This window comes from Hesperophylax consimilis, chromosome 12, assembly GCF_061612785.1.
Source record: "Hesperophylax consimilis isolate HC1 chromosome 12, BYU_Hcon_1.0, whole genome shotgun sequence".
Lineage (NCBI taxonomy): Eukaryota > Metazoa > Arthropoda > Insecta > Trichoptera > Limnephilidae > Hesperophylax > Hesperophylax consimilis.
In genome coordinates this window covers 38,195,191-38,209,445 of record NC_142847.1, presented here as the reverse complement: position 1 = coordinate 38,209,445, position 14,255 = coordinate 38,195,191, and the positions used below count along the sequence as shown (strand labels likewise).

The 14,255-nt window shown below is 33.2% G+C and overlaps 1 protein-coding gene across 4 annotated transcripts in view; it reads left to right on the top strand.

Moving 5' to 3' along the window:
* The window catches only part of IRSp53 (Insulin receptor substrate 53 kDa), a 554,295-nt gene that overhangs the window by 228,979 nt on the left and 311,061 nt on the right, over positions 1–14,255 (top strand). The window lies entirely within an intron of this gene.

Genomic DNA, 14,255 nt, shown 5'->3' with positions numbered 1-14,255 from the left:
TTGTACACGATATATCCATTATGGCAATTAATTAGGAACAATACAGCCGGCTTAGGCTTAAATACTTCACATAATCAATCACATGGCTGGATAGCTCGACTAAAGAAAACTATTAGACTTATGCACTGTGGTTCTCAAACTGTATTGTACTTCTAATAAGCTTATCTTCAGTAAACTAACTTATTTTGTTATTTAGTAAAACAATTTAAAACTTTTATCCACTTATTTTAAATTTATAACCGTTAAAGCATCAACATAAAATCCTGAAATTGTCTAATCTACCCAATGTACCCAAATGTCACCATGACCGCAATAATTTTTACAAGAAGGAGATGTCAAATAAACTACCTTTTCAAAATCAGCGTAAATTGACACCTCAAACGGGACGGATTGGTGTGAAATATCAGAAACCTCGGAATATAACTTATTGTTTTCCAGTGAAACAAATTGAAACTGGTCCTCGTCCTCCTAGTCCTCGGTGTCCCCAATTGTAACGGGTGAGTCCTTTTTTCTTTATTCTAATCTGGGCTTGACTAGTGCTCCAGAAGATAAGATTTAATGTTTAGCGGATGCGTAGTAATTATTTGTCCCATTTGAATAGTAAAAGGCACCGAAAATATTTACAGCATTAAAAATGGATATTGATTTAGCTAAAAAAAATATTTGGATGGCAATACTGAACCTAATTTAACAATTAAACATTCATTAACTAGCAAAGTTTTCTTTACTTGGAAGTTTCAATAAATAAATAAATAAAAATATGTAAAACCTCCGTCCCAGGCTCACACAGATAATTTCTTGAATTACTGAGGAAGGAAGTCATTTTATATGGGGACATAAATATTAATACTCGTACTTAATAAAAATACACCTGACTTTTGACTTTTCGTGGTTTTGAAGCCAATCGTAATTTAACTTACAAAAGTTTCTTCTAGCATATCAAGCTGTATCGATTATTACTACTAATATAACAGATCGTGATGTAATATTGCTGATATTTATGAGCTTTAGATTAAAGAAAATAGACAATGATAATGAAAAACATGAAAACCGTCAGAGATAACCATCAAGGTCAAATTAAAGGAGGAATCGTGGAAGTAAGTCCTGTTATCACATAATGGTAATTCAGCTGCTAAAAAATATAAAATGTATAAAAAATGAGTGTGGAAAGTTATTCGTGGTAGTTATGTTAAAATATATTGTATGTTTTTTCCTCATCCATGTCCTAAATCAATCGCATAATATATAGCATTTTTTCTTCTACATTTCATCTTTGTTCTTTTAAATTATTAGCAAAATATCTTATTTCATATGGTCACCCTAAATTTTTACTACTTTATTGAAAAAGGTTTCTTCAGCTTACTACGTAGCCATTATTCATGCAACAATATTGTTCATTTAAAATACATTGTGTTATTTTGTAAAATTACTAAACTCAACACAGGTTAGTTAGTCCTAGAGAGGTTATTTTGAAATGTAAACAGTTATACCGTATTTAAAGAAACATTAAATAAATTAATAAAAATTAAAAAAAAATATAAAGCAATAATCGTGTTACGCATTTAATATTGTTCTATTGCCGCATTTCAATATTTAAAATTGTGTACTTTAATTGTATAAAGACGTTGTGTTCCGCAGCGCTTACACTACACCTCTTCATACCTCTTTATACCACCGTGCACTCCCGGGTCGGTGCCACCCACTTTAGGAATCTCTGGTATAAAGGATAAGCAATCAATTAGTTAGGAAAACATCAAGTGATGTTTTGTTGAAAACCCACAAGGGTGTATAACTCAGTCAAACACAGATTTGGTTTATTATCATTTTTGCCTTTGAATATTTTTAACGGGTTTGTTATTTCATCATCATCAACTATCGCTCATATTATTATATTTGAGATAACTATAAAAATATATTTTGAAAGAATGTGATGGCAGGCGTGAAAATTGCAAAATAATTATATTATTTATAAAACAATTATAAATACTTATTTTGCCTGCTGGTGCATGGGTAATGTGAAATATTCCTTCTGCGTAATGCATAAATTTAATCAAGTTTACTGAACGTTTCATTTTTAAAAAAGCATTTAATTATTAAAATATATTTTCTTGAATTTTAAATGTGTATTTATATTTGATACATTTTAAACAGATATAAACCTTTGACAGATCTAAAACTTAATAACGTTTTTTTGAGTTTACTTTCACTGTTCATTAAAATTATCTTAAGGAAAATATTTTACAAATCCTACAAATAAAATATTTCGTGTTTTCTCACAATTTGTTGAGATGATGTAATTTCTTTTCGATAAATGGGGAATGTTCCCATATTTAACACATTTTTAAGGAGATACTAAAAGTAGGTGTACCCACTCATATTTAGACATTCTCTAAACAGGTATCTTTGAAATATGAGTATACCTATTATTAGTATCTCTTTGAAAACGTGATAAAAATGGGGATATAACCTTTTCACTACAGTGAACACATTGAATATATTGAAACAAAAAAACTTAACAAAGTTTACGTATTCAAAAACGATTCAACTCCAACTGCACACTATACAAAGGTACATAAAACATCCACGATTACTATTAACGCCAATATAGTCGAATTATAATTAAAATATAGGTTTTAAGTAATTACTTGGTTTCAATTCCTCCAAATTATAATGGAAAGCCTGTTCATAACCGTTGCGGTTTATTTTACAAAATGTGAAACCCAATAAAGTAATGCAAAGCTTTGTTATTTATTAAACTCAATTATCATTAAAAGGTGAGGATCATTATTATTAATAATGAGCAGTTATTATCGTGAAACTGCTTGCTACCGTACCATTCATATTTTAATCTACTAGGCCGGTCCAATGTTGTTGATTAAAACTATAATTTCATTTTAAATATACAAATATTTTTTTAATAGCGGAAGGATCTTCCTAAACCTATAGCTGTTTAAAAATAAATAAATATGTTTCATTGAAAAAAGATATATCATTTTAAATTCCCATCTACCTCCGTGTGGAGGGGTAAGAGTCTTGACTAGCAATCCGGAGGTCACGGGTTCAAATACCGGCATGCACGGCCATCATAATTAATTTGCGACATTTCACAACTGATTAATTAAACTACTTGTGGCGCGTTCCAGAGTGGAATATACTCTCAGTATCGCTCCGGTGTAAGACCACGATTCAGAATATAAACATCGCTTGAAATGACTTAAGCCGTGTTTGGTGTCTATATCTGAATTGCCAGGTACTCCCCCATCTTACTCTTTTCCCTATATTTTTCTTCTCGCCACTACCTATGGCCTCACATTATTCCTAAATTAAACTAAAGTAAACTAGTCAAAACACTATTATAAAAATGTAGCCATTAGTTTGGATCTTTCTACCTTCATTACAGAATCAATAAAACATTTTATTGATTGATAATTTATTTATATTTACCAATATTGATTTGCGTTTCTTTTTGTTACAGGTAAGAATGCCGCCATGGAAATTTGACTTAAAATTATTTAAAATCCTCCTGGAGGTTGGGTAAGTTAGCCAAATTCTCACGTATACCAAATACCAGCCAATCGATTTCTGATTTACTTTAATTCTCACGTATACCAAATACCAGCCAATCGATTTCTGATTTACTTTAATTCTCACGTATACCAAATACCAGCCAATCGATTTCTGATTTACTTTAATTCTGACGGAAGTGTATTGATCCCGGAACAATTATATCTACCTTCTAATGCTACCGAATTAGCATTAGTATGATACGTTTAAAGTTGTTTGCGTTTAAAATACCTAAATGAAATGAACAGTCCAGAAATGCATCGGAGCTACAACCATTTGTTAAAGCAATATAACGATTTATAATATTCCGCTGTCTGAAGTTGTGCTAGATGCCTCTACAGAAAAGTAGTCGAGATCTTCTTTTTTTCTACAACACTAACATTTAAGAATTAAATTAATAACGAATCTTAGTAACTCCAATAACTTTATCATAAATAAATTATTAATAATCAGGCGATATTAACTTTTGTCTACTGATGTGGCATTTCAGAAACCAACATATTTACGGGTCCCTATAGTTTGTACTGTGTTTCCAGTCTTAACACCAAATGCCTCTCTATTTGTAACTTAATGAAATTTTTATGTAAGAACCCAAGATAATGTTTAATTGTTCAACACTAAAAATCCACCCGTCTTCTCATCGACCATATCTACCAAAGCATATTTAATAGAGAAATCAGATGTTTATGTATATTTGTAGCGTAGGTAGGTACCTACTTGGATCATATAGAAGGCATTTTTTGGTCCTTAAAAACGTTCTCAGAATATTAAAAAATAATAATCTATTCACTTTTGTTTAGAGGTAAAATAACGTTTTTTCTAACGTGTTGTCTGACAGATCTGTCAAGAAACTGTATGTATGTACCTAAGATTAATATATTAATAAAAACATCAAACTACCGACTCGTGCGTTTAAAACCAAGTGTAATAGAATTATTCATTATCTACTGACAAATTGGGAAGCTTCTTATACCTAAATTAATTGGTAACTGAATAAATTTCTCTCGTGTCACTGTCTCAAAGACCGAACATTAGCGATTGACGTTTTAAGCTGATACCTTCATACGTAGTTTACTAGCGTTAAAACATTATAAAATGTGATTCTTAATAAAAATACGGTGATAAAAAATCCCGTAAAATTGCCTATTTGAGAAATTAATTATAGAATATAATTACGTATCAATTTGATAAAAATACCCAATCAACAATAATTAATATTTTTGTAATAAACCTTAATTGCGTTTTGCAAACATCAATGTAAATTATATGCTTGCCGATTGGTATCGATTTTAAACTAATGACTGAATTCAAAAATAATAATTACTTTTGTCGTAATACTATTCGATGAATATAATTTATTTACAGCGGCGTTATGCATGATCAGCGCCTTTGATCCTTGGATCCAGGCGCCTTGGCAATTCAGCGCCCGGAGCGGACTGCTCCAATTGCGCCGGCTCTGCAGCACACAGCATTTACACTCTATTTAAAAGTTTTCAATTTATCATATATTTTATTATTATTATTAATTTTTTTTTTTAAATGAGTGGCCTAGATAGATTACTTCTCGTAAAACCATTTTATAGAAATACCACTTTTCACATTCGACGTTATACCTACTGGGTTATCTGCTGATAATAAATATAAAATAAAAACAAAAAATTAAAATGGAATAATTTTTTTTAAATCAAAAAACCCCAATTTTTAAATCTTTTAAAATTGAAAGTATTCATTTCAATTTTAGTGGTTTTCAATATGGAAGGCGGGCAATCCATCGGTAAGCGTCTTTAACAAATACGTCTATTTGTCTGTTTTAAAAATATTTTCAATATTGCATGTCGAAAGGTGGCCGAAACCCCGATCGAAAAATACTTCACAGATTATGCTCGGGTTGCTTTCAGCGCATTTGGAGATGTCAAAAGTGGTTGACTTTCAAATGAACCTAGCGTAGTATGCCAGCAAGGATATGACGGTGGAGGTGCTGGAAAGGCTACTGCATTGAATTTCTCAGGTAAAAAAATCAACATAAACATTCTATGACCCTCTTATGTCGTGAAAATAAAATACACATCTTTGTGAAGATATGATATATTCATAATTTCTGGTAATTTCCTATGTATAGCTGACTTCTTGTGAGCACATAGGCCGTTAATTTAAAATCTGAAAACTCTGCCAAAGGTCACCCCAAGTGGTTCGCTACGTTTGGTGACTTAGGAAGGGTGCTCGGGTTTATGGAGTGAGATTGGTTTTGGCGGCGGATGCGTCTGATCGAGAGAGGTCGGTTGAGGAAGATCCTATGATGTCTCCAGCCGGACTCATTACACCGCATTGGCAGGATTCATTTGTCCATCGTTCTTTAACACACTGAGCCGCGGCTTCTTTCCCTACTCGCCCCTCATACCAATATTCTTTATAGAACTACTTCTTTTTTCCTTAAAAATATCCTCCACAGCATACCCAAAGATGAGATAGACCCTTAGGGATATTGTTATCCTCAGGTGTGGAGTCAATATCCCAAAATGTCTTCATTATAAACCGAATAATGATCACGGTTATTCAGAAACTAGTGAAGCGTGTTTAAATAGTCTAATTTTTGGCAAGTATTAATCACAGGAAAAAATATTCTTAAGCCGCAGTTTAAAGCACTAATCAGAACTTGGCTATAAAACGTAAAGATTAAAATTAGCTAAACAACAATGACCTTTAGACAATCATAGATTTCGGGAACTGTGAATTGAGTTAGATTGTATGAAATGTTAAAAGTAGTTATTATTTTATGTAACGGACAGAAACTGTAAAATACGTCGTCCATTGATCAAGAATTTATAGAATTTGCTCGATTTATCGACATTCGTGCGTTTCACAATGTGTTTTGTTAGCAGAAGGCTTGGGCTAGGTGGAATTTAATAATACCTACATAAGTAAGTTTATGATAACCACCTACTGAGTAACCCGTTGGGCTCAGCTAACGAGCTTCTGATTTATAATAGACAGCTTGGATAGCTTTCGAGAGATTGCATTAAATGATACTATAAATAATGTATGATTCAAAAATTTCACAGGCGTTTTTAAAATAATAAACTTCGAATTAAACAAATAAATAAAAAGTCTACATAAATCTCACATTTCTTAAGAATTCAGAAAGTTTAGGCCCTGCAGTGAACTTGTATAATATTTTCTTACTTAAGCTACGACTGTTCAAAATGTTCCCAGATTTAAACTGTTTTACAAGTTGTGTTTTTAACATACATTTTTTTCCAGTGAGTTCGCTTTTATAAAACTTTGTCCATTTTTGTTAGAATCACCTCAATGAACTGTAAAAAATGGTTCAATAAATTTATAAACAGATAAGTAAATGTCGAGAGGAACGATATTTAATCGAAGTACAGGAATATCTAACTTTTAATTAAGGCATTCACTTTATGGTTTAGAAACTTACGTGCCTGTTACGAGTACAGTTCATCTTGTTCTCGCTGCAGCTTGCAACATAACACAATTACAATGGTTTAGAAACTTACGTGCGTGTTACGAGTGCAGTTCATCTTGTTCTGGCTGCAGCTTGCAACATAACACAATTACAATGTCCGAACTTCGACAGGATATCGAAAAAGAAAAGATGAAATGAAAAAAAATACCCATGTTATTGATTATACACGCGACCAATTATGATTATTCGAGTGTTGAAGTAAAGTATCAAACATTTTTTTCGTATTTACTGGCAATTATTATTTATATATTATATCGAATATTACCAACAAGCGACTTGTCCAACTTATTGACATGTAATTATTGTTTGAATCCAGATAATACCGCACTAAACCGTTATTGTTTAGGATCATTTGGATGATTACTATTTATTGCCCACATCATCATAATAATACGTATAACGCAGCATGTGCTCGACGCTCGTGGGTTCCATAATCCACTATATTCGCATTGTGAGAAAGAGAAAAAAATAACAAAGTAAATATTCACTTCCCACGTATCTGCCACTGAAGAGGCGAATCGATAGAAGTGGTTTGTGTCCGTATGCTCGAATCAAACTAAGTTTTTCATAATTTCTAAAGAAATTAATTGATAAATTATTTCAGCAAGTAAATTTTGTTGAATTAAATTATATTATTTCTATTTTAATTCATATAACCTACAGACACTTCTGACACTTTCCAAAGTGGTAGATATATAACTTTCAGAGACCACTTTCCAGAGTGGTTGGTATTTAATTCATATAACCTGCACAGAGTTGTGACATTTTCCAGAGTGGTAGATTTTAATTCATATAACCTACAGAGACTTATGACACTTTCCAAAGTGGTAGATATATAACTTTCAGAGACCACTTTCCAGAGTGGTTGGTATTTAATTCATATAACCTGCACAGAGTTGTGACATTTTCCAGAGTGGTAGATTTTAATTCATATAACCTACAGAGACTTATGACACTTTCCAAAGTGGTAGATATATAACTTTCAGAGACCACTTTCCAGAGTGGTTGGTATTTAATTCATATAACCTGCAGAGAGTTGTGACATTTTCCAGAGTGGTAGATTTTAATTCATATAACCTACAGAGACTTCTGACACTTTCCAAAGTGGTAGATATATAACTTTCAGAGACCACTTTCCAGAGTGGTTGGTATTTAATTCATATAACCTGCAGAGAGTTGTGACATTTTCCAGAGTGGTAGATTTTAAATTCATATAACCTACAGAGACTTCGAGTCAGTCTAACGAAATATTAAACTCTATGCGCTGGTGCTAACTCTAATGTTATATTAGCCTGCTGCCTTTATATGCAGGTGAATTTACGTTCCGTTAAACTGCACATGTTGAATGTCGTTGATTCTTGTTGCACTATGCACAAAATCTGAAGCAGTTGTCGCACGAAACGTGCTCCGGCACCCGTCTGACTCGAGCTTGTGGAATTTAAAAAAAACTATCAGCGAGAGCCGTTATAAATTGACGACAACCGGTTTCTTTCAAATTGATATCTACGTGTATTGGCCACACTTCTTGGACTTTTCTATTCAATATAATAAAAATCTACAGTTGTAAGTATCTCCATAGATACTACGTTTTTACGAACCTGAAGAACTACTCGTATCTACGGCAGGTTCTATTGTCAGCTCTCGTAATAAAACGGCGTAAAACCTGTTGAAATGCCGAAACGTTCTTTCCTGGAATACTCTCATTTTATTTTTGTATATTTATTGTTGGTAACTATTGAAACCGTTTTTCGGATAGCGGTAAACATTATTATTTAAATATTATTAAATGAAACGATGAAGAAAAATCGGCGCTTTAAAATATTTGTATATTTATTTGCTTTCCTTACGATAGAACAAAATAGAAAAAACAACAATACAGAGAAAAACGAGTAACATGACGTTGAACATATTTTCATCTCCATACAAAAAACAAACACACAATTTAAAACTACATACCTACCTGTAGATTTTTACATGTTTAAAAAAAGGTATTTTATGCATTCTGGGCAAATAACCTCTAGGATATGTTTATTTTTTTCAGTTTGTGTGCTGTTTCAATGCCTTTGGATAGGGAAGCATCTATCACGAATAAAAAAGAGTTTTTAAGCACAAAAAAATTTAAAAAAACATCCTGCAACAATTTGAGTTCACCGCGTTTTGCAACATAGTTTAGAACTATGCTGTATAATAATAATTATGCTTTACAACTGAGTATTACAACTATCCATGGCTTACTGCAATGTTTTACAGCTAGGTTTGTTGAAAATATCATGGTATATTTGCTATTGGACTGATTATATCGCACATATTAAAAAGAAGAAGTCATCAAGTTTGTTAAATATGACAAATCATATTTGTGATATCTGAGGCTAAGGAGAACTATTTTCAATGCCGTATCTCTTCTTAAAATATGGGTTTGTCATTAAAATGTACTCTTTTTTCCAATGTAGGCTTCCACTGAAACCGTAGTATAATCTCACAGCAAACAGCTTTCTTACTGCACTTTGAAGATAGGTTTCGGTCGGCTGGACTTTTCGCATCGCTGAAGATGGTTCCCGCCTCAGAAAAACCGCAGAAGTCGCCGAAGATTTCCGGAGATTGCCGAACGCCTCCGAGCGTGACCAGCGTATTTTTTACACCGTGACACGATAACCTGATAACACTGTCAGTTAATTAAATGCTTGGAGAAGACTGACCCAATGAACGAAAAACTCAACTGGAAATGTTTGAAAGTAAACAATATCAGGTGAAATTGTCGCCTTTATGATCAGATATGGAGTAGACGAAAGTTGGGAAGTGCTTGGTTATAGACAGCCAAAGCAATATTTTTTTATTTTTTTAAAAGAAAGTCAAACATTCCCAGGTTACGAATAACCTGACAATATTTGAAAATCTCCTACTACCACCACAGTCAGCTGAAAATGTTGCTTGTGTTGTGATGGAGGACTTAGCCGGCCGATGAATTGAACACACTACGACTGGGTGAGACCCTAACGCGATGTCGACTCGGCCACGGACCGGTCATAACGTTATTATAAATTATTATTAAGTGATAATTTGGTCGTGGAAGATTAATCAGAATTACGATATGACCAAGTGAACCAGATGCCGACGTAAATCCCCAGGTTTCCTACCAGTGGCGTAGCTAGGTAACCAAGGGCCCTGGGGCAAATTAAAAAATGGGGCCCCACTGCTATGTAAACTGATTAGGTTTTATCAAATAAAAATATGAAATATACAAACACTTTAAAAATGCTAAGCTACTTAAGCTCTTTTTTGTGCACTGCAGACTGCAGGGCAGGTAATAATAATATTAAACAGTAACAACATAAATTACAATTAATACTTGGTGTAGGTTTGGCTAATAAAACGAAATAGATAAAATTCAAGGGTTTGTTATATAAAGGTCGGGCCTACCAACTGACTAAATAACCTTTATATTTACAATTTTTTCCTAGCTTTAGTTTTCGCAAAAGTATCAATGACTTAGTTTAAATCCAGGCTTAATGGCGGTTTTGTTTTCAATTGCTATTAGCGATAAATGTCGGAGTCGAGTTTGGCCCATCTTATTTCTTAAATTATTTTTATTATTTTTAATTTGCTAAATGACCTTTCAGCTGCTGCAGAAGTGACAGGAATTGTAAAGAATAATAACATTGCTGTAAATACTTCCGTTAGGTCGCATTTCAGCACTCCATATTTGCTCATTATTTCCTTATATAATTGGTGAACAGTCTCATCACACTGGCACATCATAGCCTAGAAACACTTATTTTACTTCTATATCAATTGGCTGTTCATTTTCCGATCTGGTTATTACTGCATACCTCACAACAATGCTTAGCTGATCTACCTTCGATATGTCCTGTGTCGTATCCATTATGATGGCAACAAACGGTGACGCTCTAATTTGTTCTAGTAGATGGGTTTCGAGTTTGGTCCCCAAGCTCTCAATCATTTCATTTTGAATTGTTGCACTCAGATATCTTGTAGATCCTAAAAACACAATTTCAAAAAAGTCAAGTCAAGTTAAACAGTTAATAATTATAAACAAAATAAAACAATAAAAAACTTAGAAATTATTATTATTACCTTTGGGCATATCCAAAGCTCTACAAAGGACAGAAAATTTCCGTGGTATCCTTCCTGACTTAAGTCTTCTTGATGTCCTCTCAAAGCCAAAGAACTCTTTGCCAGGGTAAGTATGATATCGCATAACCTTTGAAGAACCATTTTCCAAAATGATGCTTCTTTGCGAATTTCATTTTCAAGTTCCTTGTCGATAGTATGAGTATCGTTTTTTTCCAAAATTCATACACAGCACATGCTTCCGAGTGGCCATTCAAACAACTGTGTTGTTTAATTCTTTCTGATAAATGCTTCCAATCTCGAATTCCCGTACACCAAACATTATTCCTTTGTGAAGCAAATAACCAGCAGTGTTGACAATAGGCAGCGTCTAGTATTTTGGAATAACACAACCAAAAACGATTAACTTGCCCATATTTAGAACACGAAAAGTAGTACAATCTTGAAAAACACCTATTGTTCTGGTTGATGTCTGTTGAAAAGGGTCCTGAAGGCTGTAAAGGCCCCATATCAAGTATTTGACGTTTTTCTTCATCACTTAATATTTTGTTTGTGAAGTTTCCCAAGTCATAAGAAGATTAGTCGTACACATTTTAGAAAAATTTAGAGGTCTGTGATTCCTCCAAACCCTCCGCTCTTATGTGTGTCATGCAAACATCATCCACGTTCACATGATCGGCGGCGGAGGTATCTCCAACTGCAATAATTGTCGAATCTTCTTCAGTAGGCTTCTCAACCAACACTGCAGTTACCACATTATTTGAGTCACTATCAATAGAAATATTTTGGCCAGATGTACTTCCAGAAGGCTGACTAAAAAACTTGTCAATTTTGGGCAATTTTTGTTCACTATCTTCTCTCTCTTGGCGTTTAAATGCACAACTGGGTTTCTTTTTTTTATCCATATTTTAATACGCTACAAGTGTCGTTGGGAAATGACGCACATATCACTATCCGTCAAATTGACAACACTGCCAACCTACAGAAAGAATTAAGGGGAGTTCCCTAGGCATAACTTTTGAATTTCTCTCAACTGAGTTGTCATGATTAAAGTGGAGTTGCAAGTTGCAACCTGTCATATTTATTTTGAAAATGGGAGAACTTTCCAAAAGTTCAGTTCGATCGAGATTTCTGGTAAGGATTCGAGGGCCCCCTGAGCTTGAGGGCCCCGGGGCACTGCCCCGCGTAGCCCCTAGGTAGCTACGCCGCTGTTTCCTACTCGTGTGTCACGAGTCTTAATTAATTAGCCCCGGAACACGAGTTAGCCTCGCGGGGAAAATAAATATCTGACTAGTAAATATATATACTATAATAAATATCTAGGGTTACTAATTGGAAGAAAACTTATATAAAATCTGATAACATTTAAAAAGAACTTAATTATAATCATATGTTGAAAAACGAATGTAAGTTTTGTAAAACTTTCTATATTTAATATATCACAAAACGAATGCAAGTTTTCTTTAACGTTGAATTTATGAGTTCTAATTTTATAGAATTTATACGTGTTATTTCAAGAACAATTAATATAATCGTATTTATATATGGTAACGATTCATTTTTATTTTTTGTGAATAACGCAAAATAGTCCTATAGTCGGAAAACACACCAAACGCGCGCCCAACACTTTGCTTGTTCCCTGTTGACATTGTATAAGTAGTCATAAATATTCAAAAACTTTATTAAAATATGTTATATTTAAACTTTTAAAACAATCTTCACACTCAACTGCTAAAACACTAACCAGAACAGGGCAATACGACAAACGGAGAAAGAAATATTGAGTTTTATGCTACGGAATTTATAAAGAAAAGTAAATGCAAAAATATTTGGAAAAAACACAGATATCATGACGGAGTGCTACAATATAAGTATGTCAGTATTTCTGTGATCACGTGTTCTATTTAAAACACTTGCTTTTGACTGATACTTTGTTACGAACACTTTCAATTCATTTGTTATAGGCCCGAAGTACCCATTTTAACTGGAAAACGAATAATTTGTTTTTTTGGCAAATTAACAGTAAGTTTTGTCGGTATAGTTACAACAAATAGCTTAGTTTACTTTGATCTACCAAGAAGTAACAGATCTATGTTAAAATGGTAAGTTTGTAGTATAATTTTATTCAACAACATTAATTTTTTTTGTAGCTTTGGAAATGTTACCGTCCATTAATATTATTAGACTGAAAGTGATTTGGATAAAAGTACCCACATACAAAAACTACGATTTTTAAAATATTTTTTTATTAAACTCTCTATGTTATGTAGTGTAGGTAGGTATTTCAATACGGAACCGTTTACAAATCCGGAATATTGCGTTAACTTACGTAGTATATAAGCTTTAGTTATTTCCACACTTCTAATCATTAGCATATAACTGTTTAATCAAATACATTTGTTTATTTTCAGTGAATACTGCGTATTTAAAACTTCGTTTCTATAAATGTTTGATATTTAATTTTTTAACTTAATCATTAAGTTTACCTTCTAAATTGCCCTAATTTTATGCCTACAAAATATTTTATGTATTTATCACGCAAACAGTGCTGTCGATTATATATCAAATTTAAAATATTCGTTGCAAGTGCATATGACGCATTTCACCTTTTGACGCGCGGGTGTTGTCGTTTGTTTGCTGTAGGATATGTCCTTAATTTAATAACAATAACATCTTAACACTGTGTGAAACTAACTGAATAGTATAATTTAATAACAGTGCGTGATCGTATAATAAATTAACACGTAAAAACCAATAATAATCACCATTTTGTGATATTGTATCCCACATACAATATATCAGTGACAGTGACATATTCTTACCCACCCACCGAAATAAATTAATATGTCATTCGAATCACTTAACCAAAAATTTACTGAAACAATGAATGATTTCGAGAAACGTCTTAATAAAGCTACAAATAAACCCGGCCACTCTCAACCTGATCTTAAACTTCTCGGAGGCGAATTTGCCGCTTTTAAGACAAACGTGACGACGGAATTATGTGCCCTTCTAGAGGAGGTGGCTCGTCTGGAGCTCCGAGTGGACTCCATCGACGCCGCTTCAAGGAACCATCTACTCTTACTTCACGGCATCAATGAAGAATCTTCAGAAGACA